Genomic DNA, 16,620 nt, shown 5'->3' on the forward strand with positions numbered 1-16,620 from the left:
TATAGAGAGCAAGAAGGCAGGGAAGTTAGAACTCCGACACGAAGAGATACTGAGCGAAGCGTTTATAACGTACAATAACGCCATCCATTCAGCAACGAAACTGACACCTCAGGAACTCTTTACGGGCAGAACGCAGGATTTTCTGAATAACGTGACCTTCAGTAATGAACACGATTATTTGCAGAAAATCAATGCGTTTCAAGCCGAGATCTATCCGAAGGTAAAAGAAAGAGTGGAAAGCCAGAAGGCGAAGAGAATTGAGGCAGCCAATATACATAGGCAGGAACCAGACCCGGTACAGGTGGGAAACATAGTATTTCGAAAAGAGAACCGGAGGGATAGGCTCACCCCCAGATTCTCTAAACACAAGGTGTTAGAAGATAACAACCTAACACTGACATCAACCAAACCACAGAAAATTCACAAGGAGAAAATCCGAAGAATTACTAAACCAAATGAATAATTTTGCAGGTGGTCCATGGCCATGGCTGAAAGAAGCAGGGTTGAGATCACGACCTTGGAGAAAAACGACCCGTTGGCCCAGATAGAAATGGGAACGGCAAGGGTAGTACAAACGTATCAAACGTATATACACATCGTGAAACTGCAGGAGTACAAGGAAATAATAGACGGTATAGAAAAGACACTTGGAGAAGTCGAAGACTATTCGGGAACAAGGGACGTAATTAGAGCACTTAAAAACAAACTACAGATGTTGAAAACAAGGCTGGAAGGAATTTGGCCTAGACATAGAAGAGCAAGGGGATTGATAAACGGATTGGGTTCGGTAGTCAAAGCGATAACGGGGAATTTAGACGCCAATGACGCCGAAAAATTAGAAGAGGAAATAAGAAAAATGAGAGAAGAAGAAGAGAAATTGAGAGAGAGTATTAACTCACAGGAGAGAACAGGCAACAAGGTCAGTTTCATGTTCAAAATTTAACGAAATACATAAATGAGGAGCAAAGCAGGGTAAATGCATTCATTAACAAATATAATAATTCCATAAGCAAGTCCTTTGTAGAAGAGGATAGGAGAATTTATAGATTAGAGTATATTGACAGAATTTCGCTCACTATAGATATGCTAGGATTAAACTTGAATGACGTGACAGAGAGCCTGTTGCTGGCTAAGTTAGGAGTGATTTCTAGATTTTTGTTTGACAAGAAGGAAACGGACAAGTGTGTCCAAGAGTTAGAGAGACAAGGGATACGATTGGTATCAGACGAACACATGTACGAGTTTCTAGAATTAAGTGCAATTATGAATAACACAGATATAATATTTTCGATCAAATTACCATTGTTTAAAAGGGAAATATTTACATTCAGAAGGTTAATACCACTTCCCATGAACGGCACAGAATTTGTGATAACTCCAAATTATGTGGCGATTCATGGGAATGAAATACTTTACTATAAGGAAAAATGTCAACTAGTAAGAAACATGCATATTTGTAAGAATGATAGGAGTATAAGCCAGACTAATTCTAAATGTATTAGGAAGCTAAGTGAACAGGATGCGGAATGCGAAACGAAGGACGTCGGGCTACTTACAAACAATCTTCGAACCGGAGGCCGGCCACATCGTAGTTTTCAACGGAAAGAATGTCAAACTTCAGACAGATTGCGGAGTTGATAAGACACTAAATGGATCAGTCCTTATAAGATTTACCAACTGCAAAGTGATGGTCAACAACGTACAGTATGAAGCGGAAGAAGGACTTAGCACAGCAAAGTTGGGATTAGACATACCTCGGATAGAGACGGTTAAGAGGAACAGGACAACCCAAGAATTGGGAATACACGAGCTGAGGATGGAAGACCTAGAAACAAAGGTACAGATCAGCAGAATGCAATGGGGAACCACGATCCATACAACAACGACCTATACGATGCTCGGCGTACTGCTTCCCATAGTCCCCATAGTCCCATAATAGTCGTCGTGTCCTGCTTCCCAAAAAAGACAACAATTTTCAAACCAGAGGTTACACCACGCGCCACCTTCACTCCCGCCATCGCTGAACCTGCTATGATAACAGCAGCTATGCCCCCGCTATGGTCGGTAGTTCAGTCTGAGGGGGGAGGAGTTACCGCCTCAGCATTTATCCTCGGCGGTCCCCGCCAAAGCCGCCTCGACAACCAGAGCCATAGAGAGCTGAGACAGAGTATCAGCTAACTGACGAAATGCTGCATCGACGATCCTAACATTAAGACCACTCGACAAACATAAAACCGCATCCGCTCCACTTCTACTTTTGAGCCAGATCAGCACTTTAAGTAAACAATATGTAACAAACAGAGTTGCGAATAACTCGAGGTAGAAATAAAACATTCATTCTGAATATTGAAATCAAATCGAACAGACGTCTTCTTTCTCTAAATTTAAATCCAAATTGATTACAAAATCGAAGACACCCCCCAACTTCCCGCAAGGACTATCAACTACGAGAACCTACTTACCAAAACTCGCGCCCGCTCTTTCGTATACCTTGCCTTGTACGAAGGCAAAGGTAATCATGCAATATGGCAATATCTCGATAGCGTGAGTTGCCCTCCAAAGAATCGAAGATGAGAATCAATGGCTGTTTGATGGAATGTCTTCGCCGGGTGTCTGTACATCATGGTTAACCACGGAGGTCTTCAGGTTTGGAAAACATATGATGGCCAGTATCCAATGGGACTTCTCGTTGAATGGTATTATGATGAAATCCTTCTCGAATATATTCACGGTTCGTGTCCACTTCTTTACCCTTTCGTTACGCCTCTTGGCCAACACCTCCTTCGTGTTGTTGGGACTCGTCTCTGTGGTCAATCTCATGTGGAAAAATGTGCTAAAGATGTGCGTCCTATCGCGCTGACCCTCTGGTATGATGTTATTCTTTAGCCAGCGCAGATAAAAATCAATGATTATGTCGTTCAGAAATGAGCTTTCCTTGAGACACATATAGTCCTTAATGGTGATGCTCATGCCACCGGTTCCGGTGGGCGGATATGTGAAAAGCGTTGGATTCTCGTCGACGGAGATTCTTCCCTCTGTTTGGCCGTTGTCGGCGGCGGTGGTTTCCTCATCCTCGCTGCTCAACAGCACAATGACTTCATTGTCAAAGTCCCTGCTTATTATCCAGTTGCTGTTCCGGCGCAGGCGACTCTTCTCTGCGCGTTCTGCAGGTGTGGGTATAGTGTCACTAGTTGCTTTCTCGGCTGACGCCGGTATGGATGCAACATTCGGTTGCACCCGCGATTGAGATCCACCAGCTGTCTCTTCCAATTTCTTGCTAACAGTGGCATGTGCGACTTGGTCCTTCGACTGGATTGACTGGGAGCTTGCGAGAGCGTCTCCAGCTGGTTGCACGCCCTGGAGACCATTGCTCTTCTTTGGAGAATTTGAGGTGTTACCCGTGGGGGTTTGATTTCCCTGTTTATTGCCAGATGAACCTGGGTTGTCTTGAGCACCAGCAACTTGATAACCATTGCTGTCCTCTGCAGAATGACACTTCTTCTGTTTCTTGGTCTTGGGAGTATTGTCGTCTTGATCCACCGACGATATCACTTGGGCAGTACTACTCTTCTTTGGAGAATTTGAGGTGTTACCCGTAGGGGTTTGATTTCCCTGTTTATTGCCAGATGAACCTGGGTTGTCTTGAGCACCAGCAAGTTGATAACCATTCCTGTCCTTTGTAGAATGGCCCTTCTTATGTTTCTTGGTCTTGGAAGTATTGGCGTCTTGATTCGCCGACGATATCACTTTGTCAGCATTGGTGTCTCCCGGAGCGCAATGTCTTTTATTATTATTTATCAGCGGATGCCCTGGACTGATGCACCTTACTGTAGAACTCCTCCGCCTTGGCAATCGTATCAGCAATGGTATTGATCTCGATACTCGATTGATTTTCGGAGCCGATTCAACACAACATATTTTTTTTTTTTTTTTTTTGGATGTATTAATTTAAAACTGTCCTTCGCGGACAATCATTAAATTTGATGACTAAACTTAACGGTAGAGAATTAATTGATTACATAAATTGTTGCGAAACTATACAATAACTGTCGATATTGTATGTATGATGTATATAATAATGTATGTACAACACAACATATGTACGCTAACGTTATGAATGTTATGAACGTTATGGGCTCATCTGAAACTGAAGTTTCAGAATACGATTGCAAAGTCTCGGGCTGCTTGATGTGCAAGTTCACTGGATGGGTGAAGTCACCTTACACGGTGACTTCGATCACTATATTCCTTTCTTTTTGCAACCAGTGTGATTTATGCGATATTTGATACCACAAAAATTTGGTTTCTCCCGATTTTATGGTTTGTTTAAACGGCGTACCAAGTGCTGTATCCAAAAATCATCTGAGAGATCGCGTGCGGAAGGAGGCCGAGTGTCGGAGTGTTAACAGAAGGATCTCGGAAGTGTGAACGCGCGGTCAAACGAGAAGACCATATGCACAATATTGACCCTGATGTTGAAAGAAGAAGCACCATTATCACCCCTGTGGAAATTCCGTTAAATTACGTTTCGGCCATTCCTTCGATGTGGCCGTCACTTCATTCCAGGGGGAGGAGTTACCGATATCGCAGTACAGAGTATACACGATTCGGTACCACCCGCCAAGCCGCCAAAACAGTCATTGCCCTTATGAGCTGATTCGAAACTGCGACAATTCTCGGTTAAGCGTCTTCATAAAAAAATAATAATAAAGGCCTGTGGTAGGACCCACTGCGGCGATTTGCCTACACTCGCTGTAGCCTAATCGCGAGTGCAATGTGCATAGCGCCGAAGTAAAAGGAAAAGAAGAAATAAAATAATGAATAAATGAAATATTAACCAAGTAACCTTTGATTAAAGTGCTGCTGGATAGGCTGAGTGGTGTGGAGGCACCCGAGAAAGCAGCCCAGAGGATTGTGTGGCAACCGTACCATTAGTAGGCCAAGGCCAAGGCCAAAAAGGAAGAATACGGACCACCGCGCCCAGTTCAACTGTTCACTAAATTCACTCGTCACAAATGAAACATAAACGAGCATTAAACATAAACTAATATAAAAAAAATATTGTCCACAATTATTATTCGAATTTTCTAAAAAATCTTTATCTTTTCTCAGATTTTAAGATGAGTACACACCTCAACACGCATACATCAATTGTCAAGGTTGAGTGAAACCACATTTACATCCAGTTTACGCTCTTCGAAGATTAAAAATAAATACCGCAAATACCTTATATTTATTTTGCGCTTTCCTAAAAAAATTAAATTCTGCTGATACGTTTCAAGTATTAAGTGATCAAACTCTTGGTTAACCGTCTGCCTGTCCGATTCAGTCTGCTTCCGATACCCCTACGCTAGTTACCAATGGAGGAAATTAAAGAATCCCTTGAAGGATGAAATGAAAAAGATGAATAGTATGCTTAGTACGCTAGAATCCGAAAACGAAAGCCGTAATCCGGCGGTCACGCCTCCGGTGCCATTCGTGTAGTATGCGCCTATGTAATATTAAGAACATTTAAGTATAATAGCATACTAACATATAGCAGCACTTTGTTTCTATGTTTATGTTTATGCTACCAATAAGGCCCAAGGCGGATGTAACATGATCGTACACTTGAAGGCTACAAAGTATAAGTGCATGGTCAGCATTTGAACAGTTGTGATGCCTCACTGCTTTGGCATCATAGTAATCGGGTTCGCAAATACGAATTATATGCACGATTTATTCAGTTTATTCAGTTTATTTCTCGTATACATAAAACACTACGTCTTATCGCTATGACCGCAAAATTACAAGAGACCTTTAGAATGAATACAGCTGAGTTCAATTAGCATCGACACATAGAATGTTAATCTGCTGTTATGACAGCTGTAGCACCGGGTGACTCCGCTCATAATCCGTACATGCCGCCCGCCAATGCGTCGTCCAGCATGAAGGCTCCTTGTTATTCTTGATCCGTGTGTTGATCATAATTATGTTGAAATAGGAAGTGGACAAAGCTTTGTGATTGACCTCTTTTGAATGCCAGATTTCGTCTTTAATGTAACCAGTCTGACGAGCGAGTCCGATCCAGGGTGCAGTTCGACGACTCGGCCTATAGTCCATTTAGCTGGTGGTAGATTATCATTGTTGATGTTAAGATTCTCTTTGATTTGGCACCACTTAGGCCGAGTTTGCAAGTGTGACAACCAATCACGAGACCATTGGGACCAGAATTGTCGCGTCATGTGTTGTTGTGCAAGAAATAGTTCACGCAAAGGCTTATTATTCGGCCGACCTTGTGGCGGTGCCAGTAGTGCGTCACCAATTAAGAAATGTGCTGGAGTTAGCACTTCTAAATCGTCAGGGTCGGCGGTTAGCGTGCAAAGTGGACGTGAGTTCAAACATGCTTCAATCCTGATCAAAACTGTGGTAAGCTCCTCATACGTCTGCTTGTGGCTGCCGACGATCCGTTTAAGATGATGCTTCATTGCTTTCACGTTTGCCTCCCAGATGCCACCAAAATTGGGAGAATATGGAGGTGTGAAATGCCACCTTGTCCCATTTTGGCATGTCGATTCATTTAGGGCTGCTTTGCAAGTGATGGGCTGGTGAAGCGATGTACTTGCGCCAACAAAATTTGTGCCGTTATCACTATACATATGTTGAACTTGTCCTCGAAGTCCGGTGAATCCCGTAAATGCTTGCAGAAAGTGCTCTGTTGAAAGTCCAGTGACGGCTTCCAAGTGGACTGCCTTGGTTGCTAAGCATATAAAAATGGTTACATAGCCTTTGTAGTTAGTAGATCCTCGTACACGCGCGGCTTGAAGTTCAATCGCACCGGTGTAGTCAACTCCTGTTGTAATGAACGGACGAGTTGGGGGGTTGACTCGATGTAATGGCAAGTCACCCATTAATTGCTTCGCTACGACTGGAGCTACCTTAAAACATGTGACGCATTTCCGGATGATTCGCCTGACTGCTTGTCTGCCTCTGGGAATCCAGAATTTGTATCGTATGTGAGCCAATGTTAATTTAGCGCCGCCATGTAGAGTGAGCTGATGAGAGTGTTGAATTACCAAATCTGTAAATAGGTGACAATGAGGTAATATAATTGGATGTCTTCGAGAAAAAGAGAGATTTGAATGCTTGAGACGGCCACGAATCCTCAAGATATTGTTGTCAAGAAACGGTGTAAGATTTGAGAGTGTGCTACGGGGTGGTAAAGGCTTGTTCCTTTTCAGCGCTTGGATGTCGGCGTGAAATGTATCGGATTGTGCAAGGCGAGCTATGCAGCACAGGGCCTCATCCAGTTCGTCTGGAGAGAGTGATCCGTGACTTCGTTGTGCTCGAGCATTGTGGCAGAATCGTAACATGTATGCCGTGACACGTAGCAGTTTTGTATACGACGATAATCGGTCAATAATAGAATCCTTTGTGTCTGACAAGGTAGTGAAGGCTCTAATTTTTATGGATTTGGCCTCCAGATCCCGTTCTTCTGGATTGAGCAATTGTGATTGCGTGTTTGGCCTAATATTGTGGGGTTTGCATAGCCAGGATGGGCCATGCCACCAAATATCAGGTATTTGGCTCGGTGGTAAGCCTCTGGTTGCGCAATCTGCTGGGTTTTCCGACGTGTCTATGTGGTGCCACTGAGCCGCTGAGGTGTAGTCGAGAATGTAAGACACCCGGTTGGCTACAAACGTGTTCCATCTAGTAATGTCTCCTTTAATCCAGTGCAGAACAATGGTAGCATCGGTCCAGTAAAAGGTAGATATGTGTGCATTGGTCCATCGGTTATTCTCCAGCACCCATTTAGTGAGTTTGGTGGCTAATACTGCACCGCATAGCTCAGTGCGCGGTATTGTTAACGGCTTGGTTGGCGAAATTTTTGATTTTGCAACGATGAGAGTTGTATAGAAAGTCGCATCAGACTGTTGGGTGCGTGCATACACTGCTGCTGCGTAAGCACTGGAGGATCCATCGCAAAAGGTGTGCAGTTGTATCTCACTACTAAATTGTGGTATAAATTTGACGCTGCGTGGTATTTTGATCGTGTTAACATTCATTAGTTGCTGTCGAAATTGTTGCCATTTGACGGCAATGGTGTTGGGAACTGGCTCATCCCAATCCAGTGATGTACTCGATCCGTCCTCGTGATATTGCTTCGCTAGTGTAATTTCTTTCAATATAATCTTTGCTGAAATTACAACTGGAGCGATTAATCCAAGAGGATCAAATAAACGTGCTATGGTCGATAGGATTTCCCGTTTTGTTATACCGGCTGGAGTATTTGCTTGTAATTTATAAGTGAAGCAATCTTGCATGGGCAACCAGTACATACCCAGTGTTTTGATGGTGTGCGCATTGTCCCAACTGAGGGATGTCTGCTTGCATCGATGCTCGAGAGGTATCGTTGCCATCAGCTCCTGGTCATTACTAGCCCATTTTCGTAGCTCCATGCCAGAGGATTTTAAAGCTAGCATAGTTTGCAAACTTTTCCGTATTGCTGCCTCTTGTGAATGATCGCCTGAGAGAATGTCGTCGACATATATCTCATTTTTGAGAACGTTGGATGCCATAGGATATTTTGTCTGTGTGTCTTCAGCTATTTGATGGATGACTCTTACAGCTGTATAAGGTGCAGACGCTGTTCCAAACGTGACGGTAGTTAAGCAATGCTGTTTGATGACTCCATCCGCCGCCCGCCATAAAATCCTCTGGTACTGCGTGTCATCAGGGTGGACATTGATACAGCGATACATTCGTTGTATATCGGCAGTGAAAACAAACTGATATTGTCTCCAATTTAAGAGAACGGCTGGCAGATCATTTTGCAGCGTGGGACCTACACATAGTACATCGTTTAACGATCTGCCATTTGAGGTCCGGGCCGATGCGTCAAAAACGATACGTTGTTTTGTGGTGAGGCTTTCTTCTTTGAAAACTGCATGATGTGGTAGCACGCATGATGCAACATGCTGACCGTAGGAATCCGTGGTTATGGTTGAGTTTTCGCTCGTCTCTGCCAACGTGATTTGACCTAGTTGAAAATATTCTTCAATTCCTTTGCAGTATCTTCTCCATTTGTCTGGGTCCCTTTGAAGGCGCCTTTCGAGTTGAAGATATCTGTTCAGGGCGATCTGATGAGATTTTCCGAGCGTCATACTGGGATCAAAGTTCCTCTTGAATGGCAAACGGACTTGATAACTGCCGTCTGGTTGACGTTGATGGGTCTGTTTAAAGAAAGACTCGCACCATTGATCTTCTTTGGAGAGCTTTGGGCGTTCTGGAACTGATTCTACCTCGCAGAATACTTTAAGCAGCTCTTCGGAGTTTATTATGGCATGATTACAACGAATGTGGCGTGTAATATGCGTGTTGCCAACATTGCCTAACAGAACCCATCCGAGTTGAGTATTCTGCGCTATGGGTTCGTTTGGCAAGCCAATCTTAGTTCCAGGTAACAAGAGTTGTGCCATAAGGTCGGCTCCAAAAATTATGTCGATTCGCTTGGATCTATAGTAATAGGGGTCTGCGAGCATGAGACCATGGATATGACTCCAGTTTCCTGCTGGAAAACTTTGACTTGGCATGTGTGATGTCAACGTGTTCAAAACATAAGCATCGTCGACCTTTAACGAGAAATTTGGGTTAGTTGCTGTTTGCACCGAACAACTTACGATGAATTTGAAGCGTCGGCCTGAATCTTGACCGACTCCGGTGATTGAAGTGCGAGTTGTGCTTCGGGAGAGCTGGAGAGACTGTACAGCATGCTCCGAAATGATAGTTGCTTCTGATCCTTGGTCAAGAAGCGCGTTTACCGTGGCCTGGCATCCTGTCTGTGTGTTACTGAGTACAACCCGAGCTGTTGCTAGTAGTACCTTTCGATGAGTCATAGATGAAGTTGTAGTTGACATGCACTGTAGAGTCGGCTTGGCATCTGAACTGGCTGCCGAGCTTTGGCATGATGTCGAGGAGGGTATCAGCGTTGGCTGTGTTACTGGAAAATGTAACATCGTGTGATGACGTTGACCACAATGAAGACAATTTTTATTGCTGGGGCAGCTTGCTTGTGTGTGCGATTTTCCCAGGCAATTTAGACATAATTTTGCCTTGCTGGCCACTTCTTTCCGTTGGTAGCAATCCATTGAAAGAAATTGCGGACATCTTCGAAGGATGTGTAAACTGCCACAATGATAGCAAGCGGACGCGGAAGCACCCGACCTGGTGTGGGCGCTGTGCACACGCACGCGTTTAGTACCTTCTGAAGTTTCATTTGACTGTTTCATGCCGCTGCACGCGTTACGGCTTTCAATAGCGTCTAACGTAACAAGTCGATCATTGAGGAACTGTTGCAGATCTTTGTATGAAGGAACGTCAATCTTGCTGCCCAGATGATGCTCCCACGCTGTGTGAGTGTCTTTAGGTAGTTTGGTTGTTAGATAATGAGTCAGCCAAAAATCTCCTCCCTGTAGTGGCGCCTTGACGGTATTGCAAGCGGCAATGCAGACGTTGACTGTACTAACCATAGACCGTATGTCAGCAGATTTTTCTTTAGAAAGACTCGGTAAGTTGTAGAGCATGTTCATGTGGCTGGCGAACACAATGCGTAGGTTGTTATACCGTTGTAGAAGTGTGGTCCAAGCGACTTCATAGTTTGCTTCAGTTAAAGCGATTTGGCGAATGTCGTTGTCCAGGCCTACTGGTAATGCTCCTTTAAAAAATGGAACCTTTGAATCTTATCCAGACGTTCATTATTGTGAATTAAGCGTAAAAATGCATCATGAAAACTTGGCCAGTCCGCGCAGTTGCCAGAGAATTTCGGAACTGGTAATTTTGGCAATGGTATCCGTACTTCCTCTACATGTGTTGTTATTGTAGAGTTGATTCGTTGTGCGTCACTGTAACTGGATAAATTCGTTTCTTTTCTTCTGCAACAAAACAGTAAACTTCCATGCCCAGGTCTTCGAATTGGCTGATTGTATTTTGTTGCTTATACACACTTTCTTCGTAGTCTGCCATGCATATAAGTGTGTGATGCGCCTGATGAAATTCTTTGTTAAACTCGTCGATTTGATTCAAACGTTTTTCGAAATATATTTCCGTTTTCCGCGCACTCGAGTCCTTTTTCACATTACTGAACAAACGCTTCAAAGACTCAATGCGGTCAGTTTGAACTCGCACCAATTGATCAAACTTCGACATTGTTTATACTGACTTTGCTCCACTGTATGGAATGTGCACAAATGCTCGTATGTTATCTATGTTCTTCTTTGACGTCTTGTTTTTAAGTTGGACGAGATTTCGGCAAATCTAACGGAATCGAAGGGCAACGGGACTTAGCTCTGTCGTGATGAGAGCGAGCGCGATAGCAAACGTAGGCACGTTGATTTATCTGGATGAAGCCGACAACGAAGATAAAAAATTGCCAAACAGCCTTTAGCAATTCCTAATTATGATTCTTATGAGCAAGGATCCCCTCACGGGCCACCAATGAATAGTTGTGATGCCTCACTGCTTTGGCATCATAGTAATGGGGTTCGCAAATAAGAATCATATACACTATTTAACTTCAGTTTATTTTTCATTTAAATTCATTTTTCTTTGCATACACAAAAAAATCACGTCCTATCGCTATGACCGCAAAATTACAAGAGAGCGAAAGAAAGAATACAGCTGAGTTCAATTAGCATCGACACATAGAATGTTAATCCGCTGTTATGACAGCTGTAGCACCGGGTGAATCCGCTCATAATCCGTACAACATGTGTGGATACAATAATTATGTATGTTGGAAATAAAATGGTTTTATATCAGTTATGGTTCCTTAGATCGTTTACAGTTACTTGGATAACTGTGGTAATTCTAGAGCTAATACATGCAATTAAAACATGAACCTTTATGGGACATGTGCTTTTATTAGGCTAAAACCAAGCGATCGCAAGATCGTTATATTGGTTGAACTCTAGATAACATGCAGATCGTATGGTCTTGTACCGACGACAGATCTTTCAAATGTCTGCCCTATCAACTTTTGATGGTAGTATCTAGGACTACCATGGTTGAGAAACGGCTACCACATCTAAGGAAGGCAGCAGGCGCGTAAATTACCCACTCCCAGCTCGGAGAGGTAGTGACGAAAAATAACAATACAGGACTCATATCCGAGGCCCTGTAATTGGAATGAGTACACTTTAAATCCTTTAACAAGGACCAATTGGAGGGCAAGTCTGGTACCAGCAGCCGCGGTAATTCCAGCTCCAATAGCGTATATTAAAGTTGTTGCGGTTAAAACGTTCGTAGTTGAACTTGTGCTTCATACGGGTAGTACAACTTACAATTGTGGTTAGTACTATACCTTTATGTATGTAAGCGTATTACCGGTGGAGTTCTTATATGTGATTAAATACTTGTATTTTTTCATATGTTCCTCCTATTTAAAAACCTGCACTAGTGCTCTTAAACGAGTGTTATTGTTGGCCGGTACTATTACTTTGAACAAATTAGAGTGCTTAGAGCAGGCTTCAAATGCCTGAATATTCTGTGCATGGGATAATGAAATAAGACCTCTGTTCTGCTTTCATTGGTTTTAGGATCAAGAGGTAATGATTAATAGAAGCAGTTTGGGGGCATTAGTATTACGACGCGAGAGGTGAAATTCTTGGACCGTCGTAAGACTAACTTAAGCGAAAGCATTTGCCAAAGATGTTTTCATTAATCAAGAACGAAAGTTAGAGGTTCGAAGGCGATCAGATACCGCCCTAGTTCTAACCATAAACGATGCCAGCTAGCAATTGGGTGTAGCTACTTTTATGGCTCTCTCAGTCGCTTCCCGGGAAACCAAAGCTTTTGGGCTCCGGGGGAAGTATGGTTGCAAAGCTGAAACTTAAAGGAATTGATGGAAGGGCACCACCAGGAGTGGAGCCTGCGGCTTAATTTGAGACTCAAATATATTAAATAGATATCTTCAGGATTATGGTGTGAAGCTTATGTAGCCTTCATTCATGGTGGCAGTAAAATGTTTATTGTGTTTGAATGTGTTTATGTAAGTGGAGCCGTACCTGTTGGTTTGTCCCATTATAAGGACACTAGCTTCTTAAATTGACAAATTGCGTCTAGCAATAATGAGATTGAGCAATAACAGGTCTGTGATGCCCTTAGATGTCCTGGGCTGCACGCGCGCTACAATGAAAGTATCAACGTGTATTTCCTAGACCGAGAGGTCCGGGTACGGACGAGAGGTACGGTTGTTTCGCAAAAGTTGACCGAACTTGATTATTTAGAGGAAGTAAAAGTCGTAACAAGGTTTCCGTAGGTGAACCTGCGGAAGGATCATTATTGTATAATATCCTTATCGTTAATAAACATTTGTTATAATACAAATAAATACAATTTACCAAAATAAAAATATTACAAAATGATTCCACGGAATCAAAAGTTAAAGTCAAAATAAAATGAAGATGGCTTTTATTTTATATGTGGGGCTTGGCAACCTCATAAAAAGACTTTAACATTATTAATGTTGTTGTGCGTATTTGTGGCAGTACTTACTACAACAATGGCGTTTCCTATAAAAACAAATTATCGAAAATGGAAATCGAAGAAACTAAACAAAATTTGAAAGTAGAAGTCGAATTAAAATTAAAATAATTTTGAATGTGGTAATCGAAATAAGTGTGTGTGTATATGGACCATAAAATACACGCGTTGCGAATATGTATTGTTCATCTATGTTATGAGCATACGTTGGCTAATGCAACAACCTAAAATATACAATGTTTGTACCTGTCATCCATCAGGTTAATGTTTTATATAAATTTTGCAGTATGTGTCACCCAAAATAGCAAACCATAACCAGATTATTATGATACATAATGCTTATATGAAACTAAGACATATCGCAACATTTATTTTTAGGTATAAAAATAAATTTATTGAAGGAATTGATATATGCCAGTAAAATGGTGTATTTTTAATTTCTTTCAATAAAAACAATATTGATATTATATAAAAATGAATTATAAAACTCTAAGCGGTGGATCACTCGGCTCATGGGTCGATGAAGAACGCAGCAAACTGTGCGTCATCGTGTGAACTGCAGGACACATGAACATCGACATTTTGAACGCATATCGCAGTCCATGCTGTTATGTACTTTAATTAATTTTATAGTGCTGCTTGGACTACACATGGTTGAGGGTTGTAAGACTATGCAAATTAATTTGTTTATAAATTTTTTATAAGCATATGGTATATTATTGGATTAAATAATGATTTTATTCATAATATTAAAAAAGAAATGAAAAACATTATCTCACATTTGAATGTGAAAAACGAAGAGAAATATTTTCTTTTTCAATCAAATAATACTGAGAAATGTCTAGCATAAAAAATTGAAATATTTTTTATCTAGAATTGTCTCTTATTAATGATTCGGAAAAAGAAAAATTTGGTTTTGTTATTATTCTTCGTTGGTTCGTTAAATGGATAAAAAATAACTTTGCTTACAAGAACTATTGGAACTATTTATAACGAATTTAATTGATTGTTTTATCATTTATATATAAAGAATTTATGGCAAAATATAGTTATATATACAACCTCAACTCATATGGGACTACCCCCTGAATTTAAGCATATTAATTAGGGGAGGAAAAGAAACTAACAAGGATTTTCTTAGTAGCGGCGAGCGAAAAGAAAACAGTTCAGCACTAAGTCACTTTGTCTATATGGCAAATGTGAGATGCAGTGTATGGAGCGTCAATATTCTAGTATGAGAAATTAATGATTTAAGTCCTTCTTAAATGAGGCCATTTACCCATAGAGAGTGCCAGGCCCGTATAACGTTAATGATTACTAGATGATGTTTCCAAAGAGTCGCATCACAACTATTCACATGTACAATTTTTGTTTAACCAATATAAATATTAAGTTAAATCATTTGCATTTTGAAGATAAATTTAAAATTTATCTCTTTTCATATATATCTCTGGTAATATATAACATAAAACCAAGCGCATATAATATTTCCACATTTAATATATAATTTTATATTTCTTTCATAAGAATCCATATTTGTATTATACCGTAACGATATAATAATCCAACTATACGGCAGGTAATAAATTAATATTTGCCTGCCTCCAAAAATTAACGATAATATATGGAAACGATTTGTTATTCTATATATAATAGAAACTTGACTTTTGTTTTAACGATATTATCTAAAAAGCGTATATTCCTATTATCCGCGGAGCCAAGTCCCGTGTTCTATAGAACTGAGAAACAAATTTGTACGGATAATAATATACTTTATTGTATGTAACCAATATAAACATAATCCGAAATAAATATTTCGAATAATGCGGGAGGTCGGCAACCACTGCCTACCTATAGTAGTTTTTGAACCCGCTGTCCTCAAAGCGGGTATTTTCAATTCCGTTTGCCACCCAACATACGGGCTATTCTCTTATATATGATATTAAGAGATTATAGGAACTTTTAATTTTTTTTCCATTATTCATGTGGCAACCGGCATTGCCAACAACCAAGCATCGAGAGAGCAGCGACGGGACAGGCGCGAACGATCGCCCAGCGTAGGAGTGAGAGAAGGGATTATTCGGGTGCGAACTGTGAAGCGGAGTGGGTGCGCGAATATTATTTAACCAAATAAACTAACTCATTACAAGCCATAAACCCTAACGTGTATTACTGTGATTAAGCGGGTCATTACATTGGCGACGAGTGGAAAAATCGGTAAATGATAATAATAATAACTAAAACCTTGGAAAATTTGATGAATTAGGGAAAAGGGCGCGAAATTACGGTAAACGACTGGCGTGATATAGGCTGGACGTGAGTGTGTGTGTGATTGAATGGGCTTACCGGCATATACATATGTGAAAGTGTTAAGAAAGAGGAGAGAAAGAATAAGCTGCGGGAGTGCAGATTGCACGTTGCCAACATAAACTGACTTTAAGCACAAAGCAGAATCAGTGATTCTGTATGCACAATTTTTCACTCACTCTCATCCAACACACATGCACTCCGACAGATAGGCTGAGTGAAGAGATTACTCTTCGCAAGCATAAGAGAAGGTGAGTTAGAGAGACACTCTCTAGCAACCAGGAGATTAAAAAAAAAAAAATAACTAATAAGGCCGGGTAAAGAGTAATACTCTTTACAAGCCTGAAAGGTGATTGATTGAGAAATTTCTCTAGCAACCAAAGAGTTGCAAGGGCCGAGTACGCATTATAAGCTCTAAATAGAGGAGCTGAGTAGTGGTACAAGCCAAAGCATATTTAGAAAAAAATAAAAGAAACGGAACACGAAAATATATAAATAAAAAAATTTGTATAAAAGAATTTAATAAAAAAAAAGAAAAAAAAAGATAATATTACAAGCTTGTAAGAAAAGAGCTGAGTAATCGGTTTGAGTGGTAAACAGAAGGTTAAAGGTCGGGTGGAGCAGTATTCTCTCCACAAGCCAAAAGAATTAATAAAATTAAAAAGGAAAAATTTAAACAACTAAACCCCAAATGTAAATTGGAGGTATTATTGAACTGAGACTGGGTAATAATTACAAGCTCCTAAGAGGGCCGGGTATTAATTACAAGTCAAGTCATAAATCTAATAATGTATT

At 41.0% G+C, this 16,620-nt stretch overlaps 1 non-coding gene across 1 annotated transcript; it reads left to right on the forward strand.

Annotated features, from left to right (window-relative positions):
• Positions 1-14,003: 14,003 nt before the first annotated feature.
• On the forward strand, positions 14,004-14,182 carry LOC117148972. The gene has a single exon (XR_004459973.1). It is a non-coding gene; the product is annotated as a 5.8S ribosomal RNA (ribosomal RNA).
• Positions 14,183-16,620: the final 2,438 nt, after the last annotated feature.

The sequence above is a fragment of the Drosophila mauritiana genome, chromosome X, assembly GCF_004382145.1.
Source record: "Drosophila mauritiana strain mau12 chromosome X, ASM438214v1, whole genome shotgun sequence".
NCBI classification, from domain to species: Eukaryota; Metazoa; Arthropoda; class Insecta; order Diptera; family Drosophilidae; genus Drosophila; species Drosophila mauritiana.